This window comes from Camelus bactrianus, chromosome 1 (genome assembly GCF_048773025.1).
Source record: "Camelus bactrianus isolate YW-2024 breed Bactrian camel chromosome 1, ASM4877302v1, whole genome shotgun sequence".
NCBI lineage: Eukaryota > Metazoa > Chordata > Mammalia > Artiodactyla > Camelidae > Camelus > Camelus bactrianus.
This window is the reverse complement of record NC_133539.1, coordinates 40,400,249-40,414,411: the sequence shown is the minus strand read 5'-3', so window position 1 is coordinate 40,414,411 and position 14,163 is coordinate 40,400,249. Positions and strand designations below refer to the sequence as shown.

General features: G+C 37.3%; 1 protein-coding gene across 3 annotated transcripts in view; it reads right to left on the bottom strand.

Annotated features, from left to right (window-relative positions):
- COL8A1 (collagen type VIII alpha 1 chain) overlaps positions 1–14,163 on the bottom strand; it is a 497,220-nt gene that overhangs the window by 437,390 nt on the left and 45,667 nt on the right. The gene's annotated exons all lie outside the window — the stretch shown is intronic.

Below are 14,163 nucleotides of genomic sequence, written 5' to 3'. Positions count from 1 at the left end.
ACTTCCTTCCTGTCAGCCTGAATCTAGATGTTGAGATCTTCCCCTTTGAGAAACCAAAAGATCTTGGCACATTTTCAGCTACTGGGAGCTATTTTTTAAAAAATATATTAGGCTGCTTGACAAGCACGGATATTTGAAAGATGACCAGGAACTGGGGCAGAGTTGAAAAAAATAACTCATCTTCTATACGAGGCCACTCTTTCAAGACTGGGAAAGGCGCTTGTTTCATCTACTGGAGAGAAACCAGTACAGAGTCAAGCAAAATGAAGGAATAGAGGAATATATTCCAAATGGAAGAACAAGATAAAACCTTGGAAAAAAACTTAATGAAATAGAGATAAGTAATCTACCTGATAGAGTCACAAGTAATGATCATAAAGATTCTCACCAAATTGGGGAAAAGAATCAATGAAGACAGTGAGAACTTCAACAAAGAGATGGAAAATATAAGAAAGTACCAAACAAAACTCACAGAGCTGAAGAATACAATAAATGAACTGAAAAATACACTAAAGGTGTACAACAGCAAACTAGATGAAGCAGAAGAAAGGGTCAGTCAGCTCAAGCACAAGGCAGTGGAACTCAACCTATCGGAGCAGCAAAAAAAAAGAAGAAAGAAAGAAAGAAAAAAAGGTGAAGATAGGTTCAGGGCTTATGGGGCAACAATAAACAGAACACATTTGCATTAAAGTGTTCCTAGAAAGAGAAGAGAAAAGGGGGCAGAAATCTTACTTGAAAAAGTAATGGCTGAATTTTCTCCTTTCTTGAATGATTTTCTTCCTTAACTTGGGGAAGGAAACAGACGTCCAGATCCAGGAAGCCCAGAGAGTTCCAAATAAAATGAGCCCAAAGAGACCCACAACAATACACATTATAATTAAAATATCAACAGTTAAAGACAAGGAGAGAATATTAAAAGCAGCAAGAGAAACACAATTTTTATATACAAGGGAACCCCCAAAAGGCTATCAACAGATTTTTCAGCACAAAATTTGCAGACCTGAAGGTAATGGCATGATATATTCGAAGTGCTTTAAAAAAAAAAAAGCAAAAAACCCTTAAAATCAAGAATACTTTACCTGGAAAAGTTATTCAGAATTGAAGGAGCAATAAAGAGTTTTCCAGATAAGCAAAAGCTAAAGGAGTTCATCACCACTAAACTGGCCTTACAAAAACTATTAAAGGGACTCCTCAAGCTGAAAACAAAGGGTGCTAATTAGTAACAAGAACATATGAAAGAATAAATCTCACTGGAAAAGTAAATATATAGTAAAGGCACTGAATTAATTACTTATAAAAGCTAATATAATCATAGTAAAAATGACTATGATTGTAATAAAGGCATACCTTATTTTATTGTGTTTTACACTATTGTGCTTCACAGATACTGCCTTTTTCTTTCTTTCTTTTTTTTTTTTTTAACAAATTGAAAGTTTGTGGCAACCCTATGTTGAGCAAGTCTGTTGGCACCATTTTCCAACAGCGTTTGTTCGCTTCATGTCTCTCTCACATCTTGGTGATTCTCACAATATTTTAAAGTTTTTCATTCTTATTATTTGACAATGTGATCTTTGATCAGTGAGCTTTGTTGTTACTGTTGCAAAAAGATTACAGCTTGCTGAAGTTTTAGATGATGGTTAGCATTTTTTAGCAACAGTATTTTTAAAGTAAGATATGTACATTATGTTTTAAAGACAATACTATTGCACACTATGGACTATAACATAGTGTAAACATAACTTTTATATACACTGGGAAACCAGAAAATTTGTGTAACTCAGTTTATTGTGATATTCACTTTATTGTGTTGGTCTGGAACTGACTACAATATCTTTGAGGTATGTCTGAAATTATGGGATACACAAGATTAAAAAATGTAAAGTGTGACATCAAAAACATGAAATATGGGGTGGAGGAGAATAAAAATATTGAACTTTAAAGTAGGATAAAACTTAAGTTATCAACTTAAAATAGATTGCTATATGATATGTTGTTACATATAAGCCTCATAATAACCACAAAGCAAAAACATGTAATAAATACACAAAGGCTAAAGAGAAAGGAATATAAGCATACCACTAAAGAAAGTCATCAAACCACAAAGGAAGACAGCATGAGAAGAAGAAACAGAGAGGAACTACAAAACAGCTAGAAAACAATGAACAAAATGGCAATCAGCACACACCTATCAATAATTACTTTAAATGTAAATAAACTAAAGTCTTTAATCAAAAGACATAGAGTGACTGAATGAATAAGAAAATGACACCTATACACTGCCTATAAGAGACTCATTTTAGATGTAAGGACACACAGACTGAAAGTGAAAGCATGGAAAAGATATCCCATGCAAATGGAAACAAAGAAAGCTGAAGTAGCCATAATTATATTAGACAAAAAGACTTTAAAACAAAGCTAGTAATAAGAGATAAAGAAGGATATTATATAGTGATAAAGGGGTCAATCCGACAAGAAGATATAACATTTGTAAAAATTTACACACCCAACATAAATATAAAAAGTAAATATTAACAACTTTAATTGGAGAATTAGATACCAATACAATAATAGTAGGGGACTTTAATACTCCACTTACATCCCTGGATAGATCATCCAGGCAGAAAATCAATAAGGAAACATTTACCTTAAACAACAGGTTAGACAGATGGACTTAACAGATATTTACAGAACATTCCAACCGAAAGCAACAGAATACATATACTTAAGGGCACAGGAAACATTTTTCCAAGATAGATCACATGTTAGGCCACAAAACAAATCTTAATACATTCAAGATGATTGAAATTATATCAGTAATCTTTTCCAGTAACAATGGTGTGAAACTAGACATTTTAAAGATTTATTTATTTTAAAATTTAATTATCCTTTAATCACTTCATCTCTTTTTTAACACAATTTTTAAAGGTTATACTCTATTTACAGTTATAAAATATTGGCTATGTTGAAACTAGAAATTAATTACATGAAAAATACTAGAAAATTCATAAATATGTAGAGATTACCAACATGTTACTGAACAACTAATGGGTCAAAGAAGAATTCAAATGAGAAATCAAAAAATTCCTTGAGTCAAACAAAAATAGAAATGTAACATGCCAAAAGTTATGGGATTCAGAAAAAGTAGTTATAAGAGGGAAGTTCATAGCAGTAAATGCCTATTTCAAGAAACAAAAATAGTCTTAAATAGATAACCTAACTTTATGCTTCAAGGAGCTAGAAAAATAAAAACAAATGAAGCTCAAAGTTAGTAGGAGGGGGGAAATAACACACATTAAATCTAAGAGGAAGGAAATAACAAACATTACAGCAGAAACAAAAAAAAAATAGAGACTAAAAAGACAATAGAACTGATCAATAAAACTAAGAGCTAGTTCTTTGAAAACATAAACAAGATTGACAAACCTTTAGCTAGACTCACCAAGAAAAAAGTATCATCTCTCTCAGAGTGTTTGAATTTTAAGCTAGAATACTAGGGGTAGAATGGTGCTTAACCTGATGCTCAGAATCCCTGATGATGGAAGCTGTTGGTGTGTGGTAAGATTGGGGAGGTAGACAGAGAAAGTCTTTCCATCATGCTTGAAATGACATTGTGTGGAGACTTCTTTGGCCCATGCATAAGAAGTGGCTTAGACCACCTCATCCTTCACTTCCGTTTCACTCCTTCTGAACAACAAACGTATGAGAGGCCAGAGGCCAGTAATGGACCCCAGTAACACAACAGTGCTTTCCATTTAATGCTTTCATTCTTTCATGTAAAACTGGTGCAGTGAAAAGAGCATAAGGTTGTGAGTTAGAAGTCTTGGCCCTGCCTGAAATTAAGAAATATTAGTATTTCACTGCAAAGGGCCTTAGGCACACATGCATGAGCTATGATCGCTCACAGTCTTTCAGATCTAACATAAATGATTTCTAGAGTTCCATAATTAGGTGTAAGTTGATAGCTGAGTTTTTATTTTAAGGGAGGGAGGGTGGGGTGTGCGTATGTTTTTGTAGATGTTATTGTTTATGGTGTCATGGGATTCGGAAGTGGAATAAGAAAGGATCTGGGCAATTGAAGAATAATGCTTAAACTTCTACTTAAAGAGGGCAACATTGAGAGGACAATCTGTATCACTTCTGCTTCCTCAGTGTGTCTAATTTCCTGTTCTGTACTATAGAGGGTAGGGTTCCCAAAAGTTAAGGAGAATGAAGATCTTCTAGGGTATGTGTTGAATTGTACTGACAGCGAAACATTCTACTGCCAAAGGATATGCTTGTCTTTTTCTGTTTAAGAGAAATCTCGCTCATGAAGTCTAAGGGTAAAGCTTTCTAAGGGAAAGTTTGTACTGTGTCCACCCATATTATGTTTGGCTCTGGTCAGCACCATTATTTTTCTCCTTTTATGTTTAAAGGGGGTGAAATTTGCAAGCAGCAAGGAAAATACAAGTACAAGGTCTTTCGCTATATATGTGTTTTGTGAAAAGTAAATTGAAACCAAATGAACTCAAGGCTGATATTTTGCTTAACAGACTAAACTAAAAATGAGCTTCATTTCCCAGTACCCTCAGCCAGTTCCTGGCTATGGTTTTAGATGCTCTCCAGTGAGCTTGTCCACTGGTCCTTAGGGAGGAAAAGAGACTTGTACTGTTGTCTGAATATTCCTCTTGTTTTGCCTCTCTTCTTTTCAACAAGTTCCTTTTGAACTTAGGAAGCCAATGCAAAATCATGAAGCTATGGGGAAAAGAGTGAGGAAAACTACACCTGGGAATATACTAGAACTTTCTAAGTGTAAGCCAGAAAACCCACATGCTGCAGACATGGAACTTTCCTCAAGTAAACAAGTGGGAGTCCAGATGCTCCATTCACATAGTGCTAGGAGTGTGCTCACACACGTGCACATAACCCTGAGGATGCCTCAGCAGGGTGGCTTGGTAGTGACAGTGTGTCTAAGTCTCGGCCTCTCAGACTTCATCATCAGCTGGTTTAAGGACATTAAAAAAGTCATATTTTCTCTCAAGGATTTGGTAAAGCTGAGGGAAAAATAGAGAAAAGGCAGTTCAATGGATGTGGCAGAATTAAGAGTATTCCTCCTGATTCTGTCTTTGGTGGGTTGGAAGTTAAGGCTAGTAAATGGGGAAGGTGAGATTTAAGGACTTCTCTCCTACAGTAGGAAGTGGTGAGAAACATGCTGCTCTCCAGAAGTGTGACCTCTCACACCGTGTGTGTGTGTGTGTGTGTGTGTGTGTGTGGACTGGAGAAGAGTCAGGGTGTGCGGCTGCGCTCTGCATGGGCAGCATGGCATCAGCACCCTGCGAGCCCCAAGGGAGAGGTCTGAGTGTCTGTGCCTGTCCCATCTCTGTCAGTATGAGCTGCAGGGCCTGCAGCAGCCTCAATCTGGGCCTCAACTTTGCTGCAAAAGTGAGGGATTTTGATACCATGCTCTCTAAGGTTCTCGTGTGCTCTTGCACCTTGATTCCCAGAGCAACAGCATCTGCATCACTTGGGAGCGTGTTAGAAATTCAGTCTGGGAGGCCTCATTCCAGACTAAGTGCATCAGAATCTATCTTTTCACAATACCCCCAGATGATTCATGTGCACATGAACATTTCTGGGAGGCATTGCTCTAACATTCTTTTTTATTCTCAGTGAGTCCTCACACATTATAAGAATGCCTCTATTTTGAGTATGATTAGATTGTTGAATCTACACCTAAAAGGAGTAAGAAAGAATGTGTGTTTGTGAGAAACAGAAAGAGGGAGAGAGAGGAAGAGAGAGGGAAGAGATTGTTGCTTAAATTGGAGAATTAACCAGATTTTTTAAAACTAGATTTTAAAACTATTTAAACTGATTGTTTTTGCTTAGAATGGACAATTAACTATATATATATTTTGCCTAGAATGAAGAAAGCCCTGTGCTCAGAGTGAAAATGTATTTGAGAATGTAAAATAAAGGGAAGAAATATCTTTAAAGGGTCTTTGATTTGAAGCTCACAGATAATTTTTCAATGGTATTATCTGGAAAATATCACTCAATTATATTAAAGTAAAACAATCTTTGTGCATTCTCTCTGTGCTAGGTTCTGCAGAAGACAGAGATATCATAGGATTCTGAGATGGGAGAGTAGGAAGAGATGATGGCAATGATTTAGTCCATTCCAATTCCTCACTGTACAAATGAAAAGACTCAGGCATAGTGACATTTGTGATCTCTGTCCAGTGTCATACAGGTAACTTAGAGGCAGAGTTGGAACAGGAAATCATGTCTTGGACTGTAGACTGGAGGTTCTGAAGACCAGAGGCTGTTGCAATAGTTCAAGTCAGTGTTAAAGAGGTCAAGATTGTGGTGGTGGGAGTGGATGAGTGAATATAGATGAGAAAAAAATGGCTGAAGTTGAATCTTTAGAACTTGGACACTCCTTGGCTGTGGGGCTAGTGAAGTGGGGATAGGAATCTTAGGTGGCTGTGGAGTTGTGAGCCTATGTGATGGAGAGAATGGCATGTTTGATGAAGAGAGGGGTGTACCAAGAGGAGGTTTAAGTACTGAGCATTTGTCACGTGGAGAAATTCATGAGCTAGCCTGTAAACTATTCTATCAGTACTGTTTGTTTCTGCTTTTCACATCTTACCTGGCATTGGCAATTGGTCCTCTGAGACCACTTCTTCACATAGACTCACCTTCAAGGGCTCCCCCTTTTTTGTGGAGCCTTCTTTGCCAATGTAACCTCAGTCTACTCTTCCTCTAACTGCTTGTAGCTCTTATCATTCATCAAGTCCTTAATAAATAGCTGTAGGTGATCTATTTTCTTCATTAATAATATACTCATTCAACTAATAGTCTGTTCTAGGCACTGGGAGCTAGATAGCGTTCCTTCTTCCACAAGCATACATTCTAGTAGGAGACACGTCAGAGACAATAAACATACACTAAATAAACACTGAGCAATTTCAGATGGTGGCAGGTGCTGTAGAGAAAGTACAGTAGAGTGATGTGGTAGAGACCAGAATGTGCTGTTGTATTTGGTTCTGTTGGAATGCTTTAGCTTCTAATTGTCTATGTTTTCTCTTTCCAGCTAGATCATTAAGTTCTTCAAAGGCTAGAGTCCAATCTCATGTTTCTTTGGCATCTTTTATAACACAGAGTGGCCTGTGGGTAACAGTAGTATCTTATCACACTTCTTTTTGAATAAATAGGTGTCTGTTGAATGCTTACTCTAGATCCTTCTTTGTCATCAATTCTGATATTTCCCTTACACTAATATTTATCTTCTGAACTGGCCAGGTAGCAGTAGTGCTGTCAGTATGGGGAAAAATACAGTTAGTTATAAAGAGGGTTATGTATTAGGATATAAAAAAAGATATTGCACAGATGTGTATCCATATATCCTCCCAATGAAATTGGCCTCCCAGATGGAAGCAGCTGCTCTGACTCTTGAATATCTCAAATCTCATTTGACTATCTGTTATCAGTGAGAATTTACAACTCTCATTGTTAGAATTGTATACTTTTCAAGCTAGAGTCCCTCCTAGGTACTGAAAGATTCTCAAACCACCTCACCTCTCTTGTGCCAAAGCCTTTTCAGTCAACTCCCTAAAACATGCTTTTATCTCAGCTTCCCTGATCTCTTAGGGAATGCCAGCATTTAAAACAATTTGCTTGTTTTCCTTTTAACTTCCTAATCTGACTAATTTAATTCTGAGTCATAGACCCATAAAGTTTATTAGCAGATCTAATCATGCCAAAGATTTCTTCATAGCAGCTACTCCTTTACTATCTCCTGTAGTTAACAGGAAACATTTCATACCTCAAGTTGGCACTCAGGTTTTTGTGTGTGATTTTAAATTTTTGTATATTTCAGGTGGAGGTTATAGCAAACTGACTAAATTACTACATAGAAAAAATTTTAAATGAAGAAACTGAAAATAAAAGAAGTGGAATTGAGAGGAGGGTGGTGAAGTTATGATAAATAGATCTGAATCAGTTATGCCTAAATCTGTTGCATGAATTCCAAAATAAATACCCCAATTTCTACCTTGGTTACCACTTTAAGGTCTGGTAGTCATAATCTGATGTGAGAATAGCTGGTTTTAGTTTCTATTATGATGGTGCAGTAACCCTGTGACCCTGGGCCTGATAGAAGGCTGCTCAGGGTCTGTGCAGAGGGACCCGCTAAGTCTAGTCTAGGAGCCACTGGTTACATTGAAGCAGGCCTCCAGCTCCTCAGGGTACTGTGCCCTCTGCTCTTCCCCTCCGAAGGATATTTGGATATTCACTCAGCCTTGCTGTGCTTTCTGTCTTTGGTTTCTCTCTTTGAGCCTGTTTTAAGGTCTCTCCCTGACCGAGCTGCTGTTGGCTGCTCTGGGTGAAAATACCCCAAACTCAGAATCTGAGTCCTTGGTCCAGGCCTCTTGTGGTAGGTGCCCCTACCTAGCACAGATCCTCCTGAATTCTGGGGGTGGGACCCCAACAAACTTTAAATCTTGACTTAAGAAGTTATTCTTAAATGTCCAGCAATGTGCTACAGAAGTTGAAACTTTTGGTATGTTTACTCTTTCTGCTTTGTTCCATTCAGACATTAGGATAAACAAACCCTAGAATTCTAGTGTGTGTTATTAATGAAAAAAGACCCTTACATTTGTACTGACCTAGTTGATGCTCCTTAATTTGTTTTATAATTCTTGTAACAAATACTGAGTGACTCTCATATGGCTGGCAGGAGGGCAGATACTCCAGATATATCAGTGAACATAACATGACCTATGGTTCCTGCTCTAAGGGAGCTTATTCTGTGGGACATGCGTGAGAAGGAAGAAAACCAACTAACAAGTGAAATGATGCAAATTGTGGTAGCGCATTGATGGAAGCAAATACAAGTATGGGAGGAGAAGGGAGAAGAGAGAACAGCCAACTTGTCTTATGATTTTAAATTATTTTTATTTTAAACTTTTTATGGAAAAACTTGACTACTGAGTGTAAATCTCACTCATAAAATAAGAAGTGATGAGAAGAACCTTCAGTTTTCTTTTGAGATTTATTGATTAAAAAAAACAAACAACTAAGAGGCTATTACAGTTCAGCTGCCTTAGGGTTGATGCTAGCTTATTATTGGGAATGGCTTTTTCAGTTGCTTGCAAACCACTTTCACCATTTTCTCCTCCTAATCTTTTAAGATTACCATGCTGTGCCGAGACTACTACAATTCATGTAAAATAACTCCTTAGTAATTTTTAAGTTTTGGCTGTATGTTGAAATGATAACATTTTAGACATACTGGGTTACATGAAATATATTACTAAAATTAATTCTACGTGTTTAACTTTATGTTTTAAATGTGGCTGCCAGAAAATTTACAATTATGTCTGTGGCTCTCATATTTCTATTGAAAAGACTGCTATAGAATCTTGGTATGAGGACTTGTTTATTATTTGGATGGATTGTGGTCTATGATGAGTACCCTTAACAATTATTCCTAAAAAAAGAAAAGATGTAATTTGGTTGGAGAGGATGTGAATTGTATCCCCTAACATCTGTCTTCTATAAGCGTTCACTGCAGTTTTTACTTCTGCCAACAGTCAAAGATTTCTTGAGAAGATGGGTATGCATTTTGATCTATTTTTTGCTTTCCATGCACAAGCTAGATACTTGTATTACTTGGCTAAACTTTGTAAGTCACCTAATCTTACCATATTGTATGCTGCTGGTCTATCAAAAAAACCTTATAATTTTACATAAGAAAAAGAGACTAAGAACAAGAATCCCCCCATTTATAAAGATTTGCAGATAGCAAAGAACTGAAGAGTGAGGAAGATATTTGAGATTTATCAACCATAAAGGAAGTACTGAAATTAACTTTTGGTTTGGCACATTTGGTTTGACAGTTCTTGGACAATAATGCTGTGAGGGGGATGACAAAAGATCATTTCCAAAGGGTAGACATGGCACCATGCAGTTATATGTTCCATTTCATTTTAAATATAGTACCTTTATTCCAGGCAAAACCCAGAGTATTCTAGAAGCAAACTGAAGAAAGTATCTGACTATATTACTAAGGCCAATTACAGTCTGCTCGATTGTACATTCAAATATTTTTGTTACTCTTCCTGACTTTGGCGTACACATCTCCCTTATTTCTAAGTCACCAGTGACTGAGAATGGTGAAAGGGCGAGTGGAACAAAATGGAAGAGTAAGGATTTCCTCAAGGTGAAAAGAGACACTCGTCACTGGGGAACATACAAATGCCCATTATACTCAAATTGAATGAGTGAAATTGGTTTAAATGTGACCACAAATTATTTGCTCAACCTATATATACATTCATTTCTTTGTGGTCATTTGAGCTATATTTGGTTACCAAGCTGCAGAAAGTTTCAGTTGTTTTAGACAAGGCAAAATGCTAGTTGCTAAAGGGGTTATTAATTAACAGTAGACTGTGAGCATCCTGGATCATGTCGTTTCTGTCATTATTCATCATTAAATTACACATCTTCAACGGATGTGTGTGTGTGTGAGTGTGTGTGTGTGAGTGCACGCACGCATGCTGGGTTGGGGGTTTGGTGGTGAGAGAGGGGAAAGGAGAGAGTAAGCATCTGGCCTGAGTCTAGAAGCCTTCCTACTGCCTGGAAGAGGAATGAGACACTCTGTAACTCGATTCTTTCTAAGCACCTCCAGAAAAAACATAATTTCTTTAAAAATCAGTCTCTTTTAAACTAAAAAAAAAGGTCTTTTCCAAGAGAAGAAAAGCATTGCTGTTCATTTGTTATAACATTAACACTTGGCAATTTAATTGCATCATTTTGGTAACATTCTCATGAAACAGTACAGTCGACTGCACTGGAAAAACTAATAATAAAGCCTCTGTTCTGCTGCTAATTATCTGTGTGGTTTCAGGAAATCTGCTTTACCTCTCTGGACCTTGGTTTCCTTGTCCATCGAAAGAGAGGGGTTATAATATTGGAGCTTTTAAAACATTAATCTTTACTGCTAATCCTGCCCTTAATTCCCCATCCATGAGAGTGGTTGGTGATGGCGAGGGTAGGCAGGGGTATGGTCTGAGGTACTAGGAACAGAGTTAGAAGACCAATGTGTTAGTTCATCTGGGCATCTTGTTAGAATGCAGATTCTGGCTCAGTAGGTCCAGGGTGAGGCCTGGGTTTCTACATTTCTAACAAGCTCTCAGGTGATGCTGATGATATTGGCCCCTGGAAGGTGCTAGATGATTATTTTTCTCAACCTTCTCATTTAATAGATAAAAATGGGTGGTAAAGGCAGAGTGACTCACCCAAGCTCACCCTACAATCGAGTTGTGCACCCCATGTGAGAATTCTTGATTTCGTGATTATTTGCTTAATGACAGTGTCACTTTCTATCTCTCCTATCCCTTCCAGTGCTAAAACTCTTGTTTGATAACATTTTGGGGCTTTACATTTCTTAGGAGTCACTCTGGGCTCAGTGTTTTGGCCACTCTATCTCATTACTTTCACAATTTCATATCAAACAGTAGTTGCTGGAAAAATCAAATTTGACAAATTAACTAATTTTCAATTCATGGCCTTAGTCTCCATTTAGAATGACCCCTGCGTGTTTGTGTACTGTGCATGGACAGGAAGTAAAAGTCCACTAAGCAAAATATCCTGTTTGCTGATTCCATGAATTGTAACAGCTGTCTGTTAACACTCCAGGTAATATCAGCTTTAGCTAAGATTGTTTTTAGATTATCAGAGCCCACATTCTGTGGAGCTTTATGAGTTAAGATAAAAAGAAGTATAGCTACTTTTGAAAGCCGAGTAGTAGCCAGTATAAACCATGCTATAGCCAGTAAAGGAATTTCCATGTTGTCTTTTATGTTCATTTGTCATTCTCATCCAATAATGTTTTTTGAGCCCCTGGGAATGCAAAGCAGTGGCTGACAAAGTTAATCCAGAAAAAGACAGTCTGTACCTCTAAGTATTTTTAAAAAATAAGATAGCATGCACTAAAAAATATCCATTATCCTGGAGTTTGTTCTCCTTAGTCTCAGAAAAATAAAATTTTCTCTAATCCAGATTACTCAGCATTTCCCAAAATATGTTCCTTAGAACATTAGTCCTATGAAATGCTCTGAGGAAACAAAAAGGATTTTTGTTGATAAATAAATTTAGGACTGCCTGCTTAATATATATTTCCCTTAAGTTTCACAAAGTACAGTAGAATGTGAGAGTCTCCGAGAAGTCTTACAATAAAAAAAAAAAAAAATCCTTTGATTTTGTTTAACAGCATTTCTTCAACTTATTTGACTATAGATCTCTGCCAATCTCCCCTGACTTTTTTTTTTTTTTCTTCATGTAATGTCTCTGAAGATCCTGTAGAATTAATGTTCTGTGGAATACACTTTGGGAAATCCTGGTCTAGATTATTTTCCCCAATTTTTTAGTTTGCTTTTTCTGTGGTTATCTGGCTAATGTCTTGTGTTAAACATACCAGTACAAACTACCTAGTAATGCTGTTTTTTTTTAAGGGAATAAATCTTAACTATTAGTTATTTTAAAGGAAAATGAAAAGGAAGATATTTAAAAGCGTGTAAATAGTAACCTAAGGTTTTCCTTCTGATTGTCAGAGCTTTCTACATCTGTCTGTGAGCAGTTTGGTTTGCTGTATTTTGATGGTCTCTTAACCGTGAGGAACTTGAATAGATGGGAAAAACATCTTTAGATTTAGAAACAAATATCAGGGTTTTGTTGATACTGGTCTCCTCCAGGGCAATTTTTTAAAGTATCCTATGTGCATCTAATTCTGAGATACTTGTAAATGTCACACGGACAAACATGAAATCCTTTATAATTATGTATTTAATTCAGTGCACTTTAGAAAAACTATGAAAGCATTCTAAAAATACGATTCACATATCTTATTGCTGAAGTAGTATTAATGTTTGAAAAATTAAAGTCAATTGCAAGATGAATACCAGGTAGTTAATGGTAAAAAGAAACTGAGAAAGAGGTGCACACATGACCAAATATCGGGACTCAGTGCCTGGGGGGTGAGCCAAGAAGTGAGTTCTGGGGCCTGGCCTGTGTCCCCTCTGAGGCATCATCACCCCTGTGTTTGAGAACCAACATAGGATAATGGAAAGATTGCAGGATATAGGTTGAGGAGATTATGGTCTGTGGAAAGAAAGCTAGTGAGACATGAGCTCACAGCTTTTGTAAGACATTGTGTAACAAGGCACCACTCAGCCTGATGTCCAGAGTTGAAAACCTCATATGTATGTATGAAAGCCTCATGACCCACACTGGACCGTCACATAGATGAGTTACTGCCAATGAATAAGTTCTGTCTCTTCTGGACAAATACATCGAGCAGTAAATTTAGCCTGCAGTGCGGAGATATATGACTCACATTTGCCCCCTTAAGATTAGCCATCAGTCTGTACCTCCAGATCTTTTGCCTTCTATGAGTTATTGCCTTTAAAGAGGCCATTAAAAATTTTGGCTGCTTTCTGTTCGATGAGTAGTTCTCCACTGAGGGTGATTTTTCCACCCAGGGGACACTTGACTATGTATGAACACATTGTTCATTGTCACAACTGTGAGGAAAGTGCTACCGGCATCTAGTGGGTAGAAGCCATGGGTGTTTCTAAAGTTCCCACAGTGCTCAGGACAGCTCCCCACAACAAAGAAATACCTGATCCAAAATATTAATAGGGCCGAACATGTGAAACCCTGTGTTCGAATGATGTAGGCAGGAAGAATTGGACGTAATGACTGCAGAACTCAATCACAAAGGCTCATCAGGCACATTGAAACACACTTTTTGTGCTCCCAATGCATTTTTTTTTTTAAGAGAAAATGTAGTGGTAAGTACTATCTGTGGTATGCTGAATACTACACTCCCTAAAATGTCATGTCTTAACCTCTGGAACTTGTGAATATATTATTTTACTTAACAAAAAGGACTTTCTAGATATGATGAAGTTAGGGATGGGGAGATTATCTTGGGTTGTCTGAGTGGGCCCAGTCTAGTCGCAAAGGTTCTTTCCTATAGAAGGGCAGGAGGAGAGTCAGCATCGGAAAGGAGACATGATGAAGAAAGCAGAGGTTGGTGTGATATGATTAAAGGTGGAGGAAGGGGCCACAAACCAGGGAATGCAAGCTGCCTCTGGAAGCTAAAGAAAGCAAGGAAATGGATTT